Genomic DNA, 10634 nt, shown 5'->3' with positions numbered 1-10634 from the left:
CCAGTCAGGAGCTTATAGATAAAACTCCCATCTCTCTGGGACAGAGCACCTGTGGGAAAGGGCGGCTGTGGGCACAGCTTCAGCAGACTTAAATGATCCTGCCTGTCATCTCTGAAGAAAGCAGCAGATCTCCCAGCATAGCGCTCCAGGTCTGCTAAGAGACACACTGCCTCCTCAAGTGGGTCCCTGACCCCAGTGCCTCCTGAAGGGGAGACATCTCCCAGTAGGGGTTGACAGACACCTCATACAGGAGAATTCTGGCTGGCATCTGGCAGGTGGCCCTCTGGAATGAAGCTCTCAGAAGAAGGAGCAGGCAGCAATCTTTGCCGTTCTGCAGCCTCCGCTGGTGATACCCAGGCAAACAGGTTCTGGAGTGGACCACCAGCAAATGCCAGCAGACTTGCAGAAGAGGGGCCTGGCTGTTAGAAGGAAAACTAACAAACTGAAAGCAATAGCATTAACATCAGCAAAAAGGACGACCATGCAAAAACTCCATCTGAAGGTCACAGCAAAGACTAAAGGTAGATAAATCCATGAAGATAAGCAAAAACCAGGGCATAAAGGCTGAAAATTCCAAAACCAGAATGCTGCTTCTCCTCCAAAGGATCACAATACCTTGCCACCAAGGGAACAAAACTGGACAGAGAATGAGTTTGACGAATTGACAGAAGTAGGCTTCAGAAGGTGGGTAATAACAAACTCCTCTGAGCTAAAGGAGTATGTTCTAATCCAATGAAAGGAAGCTAAGAACCTTGATAAAAGGTTAGAGGAATTGCTAACTGGAATAACCAGTTTAGAGAAGAACATAAATGACCAGATGGAGCTGAAAAACACAGCACGAGAACTTTGTGAAGCATACACAAGTATCAATAGCCAAATCAATCAAGCTGAAGAAAGGACATCAGAGATTGAAGATCAACTTAATGAAATAAAGCATGAAGACAAGGTTAGGGAAGAAAGAATGAAAACGAATGAACAAAGCTTCCAAGAAATATGGGACTATGTGAAAAGACCAAACCTATGTTTGATTGGTGTACCTGAAAGTGATGGAGAGAATGGAACCAAGTTAGAAAACACTCTTGAGTGTATTATCCAGGAGAACTTCCCCAACCTAGAAATACAGGCCAACATTCAAATTCAGGAAATACAGAGAACACCACAAAGATACTCGTCAAGAAGAGCAACCTCAAGACACATAATCGTCAGACTCACTGAGGTTGAAATGAAAGAAAAAATGTTAAGGGCAGCCAGAGAGAAAGGTGGGGGTTACTCCCAAAGGGAAGCCCATCAGACTAACAGCAGATCTCTCTGCAGAAACCCTACAAGCCAGAAGAGAGTGAGGGGTCAATATTCAACATTCTTAAATAAAAGAATTTTCAACTCAGAATTCCAGCCAAACTAAGCTTCATAAGTGAAGGAGAAATAAAATCCTTTACAGACAAGCAAATGCTGAGGGATTTTTGTCACCACCAGGCCTGCCTTACAAAAGCTCCTGAAAGCAGCACTAAATATGGGAAGGAAAAACTGGTTCCAGCCACTGCTAAAACAACCCAAAATGTAAAGGCCATCAACACTATGAAGAAACTGCATCAACTAATGGGTAAAATAACCAGTTAGCATCATAATGACATGATCATATTCACACATAACAATATTAACCTTAAATGTAAATGGGCTAAGTGCTCCAATTAAAAGAGACAGACTGGCAAATTCGATAAAGAGTCAAGACCCATCAGTGTGCTGCAATCAGGAGGCACATCTCATGTGCAAAGACACACATTGGCTCAAAATAAAGGGATGGAGGAAGATTTACCAAGCAAATGGAAAGCAAAAAAAAGCAGGGGTAGCAATCCTAGTCTCTGATAAAATAGACTTTAAACCAACAAAGATCAAAAAAGACAAACAATGGCATTACATAATAGTAAAGGGATCAATGCAACAAGAAGAGCTAACTATTCTAAATATATATGCACCCAATACAGGAACACCCAGATTCATAAAGCAACTTCTTAGAGACCTACAAAGAGACTCAGACTCCCACATAATAATAGTAGGAGGCGTTAACACCCTACTGTCAATAATAGATCAACAAGACAGAAAATTAACAAGGATATTCCGGACTTGAACTCAGCCCTGGACCAAGCAGACCTAATAGACTTCTACAGAACTCTCCACCACAAATCAATATAATATACATTCTTCTCAGCACCACATAGCACTTGCCTTAAAATCAACCACATAATTTAAAGTAAGACACTCATCAGCAAATGCAAAAGAAGGGAAATCATAACAGTCTCTCAGACCAAAGTGCCAATAAATGAAAACTCAGGATTAAGAAACTCACTCAAAACCTTACAACTCCATGGAATCTGAACAACCTTCTCCTGAATGACTACTGGGTAAATAATGAAATTAAGGCAGAAATAAATAAGTTCTTTGAAACTGATGAGAACAAAGACACAACATACCAGAATCTCTGGGACACAGCTAACGCAGTGTTTGGAGGGAAATTTATAGCAGTAAATGCCTATAGGACAAAGCAAGAAAGATCTAAAATGGACACCCTAACATTGCAATTAAAATAACTAGAGAAGCAAGAGCAAACAAATTCTAAGATCAGAGCAGAACTGAAGGAGAGAGAAACACGAAAAACCCTTCAAAAAAATCAATGAATCCAGGAGCTGGTTTCTTTGAAAAGATTAACAAAATAGATAGACCACTAGCCAGACTAATAAAGAAGAAAATAGAGAAGAATCAAATACACAATTAAAAATGATAAAGGGAGATCACCACTGATCCCGCAGAAATCAGAGAATACAATAAACATCTCTACACAAATAAACTAGAAAATCTAGAAGAAATTGATAAATTCCTGGACACATACGCCTTCCCAAGACTAAACCAGGAAGAAGTCGAATCCCTGAGTAGACCAATGACAAGTTCTGAAATTGAGGCAGTAATTAATAGCCTAGCAACCAAAAATAAAACCCAGGACCAGATGGATTCACAGCCAAATTTTACCAGACATACAAAAAGGAGATGGTACTATTTCTTCTGAAACTATTCCACACAATAGAAAAAGAGGGATTTCTCCCTAATTCATTTTATGAGGCCAGCATCATCCTGATACCAAAACCTGCCAGAGACACAACAAAAGAAGAAAATTTCAGGCCAATATCCCCAATGAACATTGATGCGAAAATCCTCAGTAAAATACTGGCAAACCAAATTCAGCAGCACATTAATAAGCTTATCCACCATGATCAAGTCAGCTTCATCCCTGGGATACAAGGCTGGTTCAACATATGCAAATAAATAAACATAATCCATCACATGAAAAGAACCAATGACAAACACCACATGATTAGCTCAATAGATGTAGAAAAGGCCTTCAATAAAGTTCAACACATTTTCATGCTAAAAACACTCAATAAACTAGGTATTGAAGGACCATATCACAAAATAATAAGAGCTATTTGTGACAAATCCACAGCCAATATCATACTGAATGGGCAAAGCTGGAAGTATTTTCTCTGAAAACTGGCACAAGACAAGGATGTCCTTTCTCACCACTCCTATTCAACATAGTATTGGGAGTTCTGTCCAGGGACATCAGGCAAGAGAAAGAAATAAAGGGTATTCAAATAGAAAGAAAGAAAGTCAAATTATCTCTGTTTGCAGAAGACATAATTGTATATTTAGAAAACCCTATCATCTCAGCCCCAAAACTCCTTAAACGATAAGTAACTTCAGCAAAATCTCAGGATACAAAATCAATGTGCAAAAATCACAAGCATTCCTATACATCAATAATAGACAAACAGAGAGCCAAATCATGAGAAAACTCCCATTCACAATTGCTACAAAGAGAATAATATACCTAAGAATACAATTCACAAGGGATGTGAAGGACCTCTTCAAGGAGAACTACAAACCACTGCTCAAAGAAATAAGAGATGACACAAACAAATGGAAAACATTTCATGCCCATGAATAGAAAGAATCAATATCGTGAAAATGGCCATACTACCCAAACTAATTTATACATTCATGCCATTCCCATCAACTACCATTGACTTGCTTCAAAGCATTAGAAAAAAACTACATTACATTTCATATGGAACCAGGAAAGAGCCCACATAGCCAAGACAATCCTAAGCAAAAAGAACAAAGCTGGAGGCATCATGCTACCTGACTTCAAACTATACTACAGGGCTACAAAAACCAAAACAGCATGGTACTGGTACCAAAACAGATATATAGACCAATGGAACAGAAGAGAGGTCTCATAAATAGTACCACACATCTACAACCATCTGATTTTTGACAACCTGATAAAACAAGAAATGGAGAAAGGATTCCCTATTTCATAATTAGTATTGGGAAAACTGGCTAGCCATATGCAGAAAACTGAAACTGGACCCCTTCCTTACACCTTACATCTTGAAAAATTATTTCAACATGGATTAAATATTTAAATGTAAGATCTAAAACCATAAAAACCCTAGAAGAAAACCAAGGCAATACCATTTAGGCTATAGGCATGGACAAAGACTTCATGACTAAAACACAAAAAGCAATGGCAACAAAAGCCAAAATTGATACATGAGATCTAATTAAATTAAAGCGCTTCTTCACAGCAAAAGAAACTATCATCAGAGTGAACAGACAGCCTACAGAATGGGAGATTTTTGCAATCTATCCATCTGACAAAGGGCTAATCCAGAATCTACAAGGACCTTAAATAAATTTACCAAAAAAAAAAAAAAAAAAAAAAAGGAAAAAACCTTCATCAAAAAGTGAGTGAAGGATATGAACAGACACTTCTCAAAAGAAGACACTTATGTGGCCAACAAACATATGAAAGAAAGCTCATCCTCAATGATCATTAGAAAAATACACATCAAAACCACAAAGAGATACCATCTCATGCCAGTTAGAATGACAATCATTAAAAAGTCAGGAAACAACAGATGCTGGAGAGGATGTCAAGAAATAGGAACTGATTTTACACTGTTGGTGAAAGTGTAAATTAGTTCAACCATTGTGGAAGATAGTGTGGTGATTCCTCAAGAACCTAGAACTATAAATACCATTTGACCGGGGAATCCCATTACTGAGTATATACCCAAAGGATTATAAATCATTCTGCTATAAAGACACATGCACACGTATGTTCATTGCAGCACTATTCACAATAGCAAAGACTTGGAACCAACCCAAATGTCCATCAGTGATGGACTGGATAAAGAAAATGTGGCACATATACACCATGAAATACTATGCAGCCATAAAAAATAATGAGTTCATGTCCTTTGCAGGGACATGGATGAAACTGGATACCATCATTCTCAGAAAACTAACACAGTAACAGAAAACCAAACACCACCTATTCCCCCTCATAAGTGGAAGTTGAACAATGAGAAAATATGGGCACAGGGAGGGGAACATCACACACTGGGGCCTGTTGTGGCATGGAGGGAAATGGGAGGGATAGCATTAGGAGAAATACCTAATATAGATGACGGGTTGATGGGTGCAGCAAACCACCATGGCACATGTATACCTATGTAACAAACATGCACATTCTGCACATGTATCCCAGAACTTAAAGTATAATAATAAAAAAGGCCCATAAAATCACCTCCATTTTTTGGTTAATATATAAATTTCTACTCATAAATCTTAACAGCCTATGCATATATGCTGGATTTTTTTTACATTAAAAAATTTTAACATTGATAAAATTGTATGTGCTATGGCATACAATGTGATGTTTCAGTATACACATACATTATATAAAGTTCAAATCAGGGTAGTTAGTCTATCCATCACCTCATGCATTTATCATTTTCTTGAGGTGAGAACATTCAAAAACCTCTTTTCTACCTATGCTGTAATATACAAGTCCTTACTGTTAACCAGTCATCCTGCTGTGCAAGGGAATACCCAGATTTATTCCTCTTATCCATTTGTAACTTTCTACCTGTTGGCCAGCCTCTCTCCATCATCTCTCATCCCGCTAGATCACTTTTAATCTAAGAACACCACTGTTACTAACAACACTATATCTGAGAATCAGTTTTCTCATACCTTAAAATTTAAAAAAAAAAATGTTGAGAAGTAATTTTGAGAGGGAATTGAATAAAAGTGAAAAAGATACAGTTTCTGGGGGTGGTATGAGAAATTAAGATGAGGAATGAAGTATACAGTCTGCATGTCCTAGTTTGAAAGAAATGGGCAGCTATGAGAACATGGAGAAATTAGTTTGGAACTAGAAGAATCAGAAATAAAACTTCATTTTAAACTTACTATTTTGATACTAAAATTGTGTCTTAAGATGTTTTGACACTTTCCATAATGCAAATGGAAGGTATTTTTAAACAGTGAAATGTAGATGAAAGGAGTGATATGCTCCAAGTCTCAGATGTTAGAAATGTGAAGCAATTAATCTGAGTATACTTAAAACAATGTAAAAATGAGTGGATAGAGATAGAAAGACACATGTGTTGGTAGTTTTATTTTTCAGAAATCTTGAATAACAATGATAGAAATTCAATTTCAATGAGATAAGGCTAATGGAGAATGTATCATCATCTCTTGGATTCAAAGCACAGGCAAGTGAAAAAGCTGGCCTCAAGGTTAGCAAGAAGAGCCTTGCACAATTATCAGGACTTTTTCTATCTTGTATTTTGGTTTCTTCATATGGTGGGGAAAATGGTCCCCAGAATCTCTGCATTTATACATTATAGTTTTTCAAAAGAAAAAGTGTCCTTATTCCTGTTAGCTCCCAACCCCTAGGCAAGTATTCTGGCTTTGCTCGGATCACAACACTAGGCTAGTCACTGCACCCAAGAGTGTGAGGAAATATGATTGATGCAAGTTGTCTCCAAAAACTTCCCCTGAGCTTAGACTGAAGGGTAAGCTCCCAAAGGAAAAAGAGAAGTGTATCCCATAGATATCAACAATTGATACCCTACATTTACCCCAGGGAAACAACACACACACATACACACACGTCTATATTTTCCAATATATATTACAAACATGATCCTGGTTAATATTTGTCATGCATTCAAAGCAAAACACATTCACTCTTTTTCCAATGAAATCCGTGAAAAAAAAAAATGGATTCATTCATGAATCCTGCTCTGATCTCTGTTTTCCTGTCTATCATGTTCATCACTTTAAAGCAGATATGGAAATTGTTCATCATAATTATTCAAATATGGCCTAAGACATTCAATTAAGAGGAACTTAAACCAGGGACTCGAATGCAGTTAGGATTTTCCTGTTCTCTTCTGTTTGTTCCTTCCTGTAGTTTCATTCCATGCTCTAGCTTTAGTTTCTCTATGAAGCAGGGATAATGGTCAGAGACAAAAATAATCGCAAACGTTTTTGCAACAACAAAAAATAGATATCTCTTCCACCAAATATACTGTGGAAATCCCTAGGAAAGACTGACCTACTGGCCAAACTCTGCACCTCACATAAGCATCGTGTCTAGAGGATGGCCAGAGTCTGAAAGCAGTAGTGGTGGCCTGACCATGTGTTCGGGGTAGGAGGGGTTAGTTAGTAAGGAATGGGCTGAAAGGAGTATTGAGCAGATGATAGTAACTCCTGCGAAATACATTAGGGAACTGGAAAATGGAGACAACTCCTGTCTATTGTAATTTGTTTGTCCTCTGAATTAGACAGAATAATTTGCCTATTTTTGTGGAGTGCTTGAGAAACTAATAGAGTTGAGAAAGATTTGCAGAAAGGAATGAAAGATATGTCTCATTGGTAAGAGTTTCTCTTCTTCAAGTCTGAGATGCTAGAAAGAATTAATATTTGTTTATCTTAAAAATTCTGTGTTGCAATACTGTGATCTTCTCTTCAATATTCTTTTCAAAGTTAAATAAACATGTGAAATACAATCTAAGATAAAGCAATAAAAATTCAAGATAGTTCCATTGTTTTATCAATTTACAATTGTGTGGACTCAGTGGACATTCTCATCCCATCAGCAAATTATCTCCCTGTTAGAAACATTCCTAATAATCTGAAACCTCCCATCCAACCACATTTTTGATACCATTTTGCTTTCACAATCTGTCACTTGAAGTAGCTTCATAAGACTATCATAACAAAATGAATATTGCTTTCTTCAGAGATATGAGTTGTTAGTAATAGAAACAACTGAAAAATATCTAATGTTCCCATTTTCTTCAGGGACATAAAGATATTCAATCTTATTTATGACCAAAAACAAAAAAAAATTAGAGTTTTAACAAAAATAAATGACAAAAACAATGAAAGAATGCCATTCTTTTTCACATATTCATAAAAAGCAAGGGTACATATATTTAAAAAGAAATAACCGAATTATTCTTCTGCAGAAAAAATTAAAAATTTTAATATCATAAAACCATCCTAGAATTACATTATAAAATACAATACCCAGAGAACTACAGAAAAATCACAGAATGGTCAATGCTAAATGTGTTTGTATTTAAGACACTTTCATTTCTCTGATGTTGGCATGGTATACTTTTACTGTAAAACTTTGTCATCACCCATTTGATCTTGAATTATCTGATAGAAAGTTATAATTTGAGAGTTATTTATAACAATATTTTGGAAAACACATAACATAACTTTTAGAATATATTGTTGCAAAGACTACAGGCGGTACCATTCCCCACTTTATACTGAACTTAAATCCAATGAAAAAGCAAACAACCTGAAAATCTCTGACAAACTGACACCACCAATTTCCATGATGCTACTACTCTTGGAAATAACTGCTAGTGCAAACTATTAATACCAATGATAAGCAGGGTGTCAATTGATTTGTGTAAAGCATATCCAAGGTTACCTAAGCAATTTGTTTCAAATTCAGACTAAGAGATGCTACTTAAAACAGGAGAATAAATTCAGAATCTATAACTAGAGTCAAAGAGACTAACATTTCCTGAATACCTATATTATAGTGGATACGTAAGCACACTGAGAGATGAAGAGGTGGTACTAAAAAATGGTGACGGGATGTTTATTGGGGAAAAAGAAGATGATTAAAAAGCCTTTATGTGACTAGCATTATACCAGACAGTTTTATGCATAATGTCATATTTTTCTCACCACCATTCCTTTTTATTTCTTCAAGTTCTACAGTGTTTGTTAAATTAACATCTAGACCTAATTCCCATTGGTACATGTTTTCTATATTCACCCTAGTAATTCATTTTTGTTACACAGACTTTCTGTCCCTCAGGACTCATTTTTTTTCCTGAAACATTCTAATATAATAGAAATAATTTTCACCTAATATAATAGTTTCCTATTGCTGCTATAACAAATTACTACAAACTTAATGGCTTAAAGCAACACAATTTTACTGTCTAACAGTTATGGAAGTATGGAAGCCTGAAATGGGTTTTACCAAAACAAGACTCTGGTGTCAGCATGGTCACACTCCCTCCATCTGGAGGCCATAGAGAAGAATAAGCCTTTATGCCTTTTTCAGCTTTCAGAGCTGGATTCCTTGCATTCCTTGGACTATGGCACCTTCCTTCCTCTTCAAAGCCAGCAGTGTAGTGTCTCAAATCTCCTTCTGCTTTTTTCCTTCAAATCACCTTCTGTCCCTTTGATTCCATGCTTTTCTCTTACAAGGGGCTCTGTGATTACATCACGTCCACCTGGATATTCCAAACTAATATCCCTATCTTAAGATCTTTGTTTTAACTATATCTGCCAAATCTCTGTTGCTGTATAAGGTAATATTCATAGGTCTCAGGAATTCAGACCTGGATATCTTGGTGGGCTATTAATCAGCCTATTAAACCTAGGTTATGCTTTTATGCCATACATAGTACTATAACAAATAAAGTCTGAGTCACCTCATTTCAAAAAGTGTACTTTGTAATGAGTAGCCATTGAAAGCCTAATGCAGTTTTGCCATTGCCAAGAACATGACTCAATTATTTGGTTTCTTCAGAAACCAATTCTTCGGGTAACCAACATGATAGAAACATCAGAAATATTAGTGCTATGCCACTAATATTTTCAGTTACTGGAGATTTTATTGACCGTCTTTAGAGTGGTTGGCACTCTAATTGCTATTGTCTAAATATTGATGCTCCTCCTAAAATTTATATGTTGACATCCTCACCCCCAAGGTGATAATGTTAAGAGAAGGGACATTTGGGAAGTTATTAAGTCATAGTGGTTGAGTTCTTATGAATGATATTAGTGCTTTTATAAAAGAGGGCTAAGTGATCCCTCACCCCTTCTACCATATGAGGACACACAGAGAAGGCATTATTCATGAACCAGGAGACCATTCTTCAGCAGGCACCAAATCTGCTGGTGCATTGATTTTGGATTTCCTAGTCTCTAGAAGGGTGAAAAGTAAATTTCCATTGTTTATAAACTACCCAATCTGTGGTATTTTGTTACAGCAGCTGAAAGGACTAAGACACCATATACTTTTAAGAAAAATCTAAAATTTAATTACAGTGTTTTAAGCTATTAACTAAAGTATAATTTTTTTAAAGAAAATTACTGGTTAGAATGAAAGTTAACTGGTTATGCTAGATTTATAAATTTCTGCTCTTCTTCCCTCAATACACAATAGGGTACAAAGCCTGCAA

The sequence above is a fragment of the Macaca mulatta genome, chromosome 4 (genome assembly GCF_049350105.2).
Source record: "Macaca mulatta isolate MMU2019108-1 chromosome 4, T2T-MMU8v2.0, whole genome shotgun sequence".
NCBI classification, from domain to species: Eukaryota; Metazoa; Chordata; class Mammalia; order Primates; family Cercopithecidae; genus Macaca; species Macaca mulatta.
Note: the sequence above shows the minus strand (reverse complement) of the source record.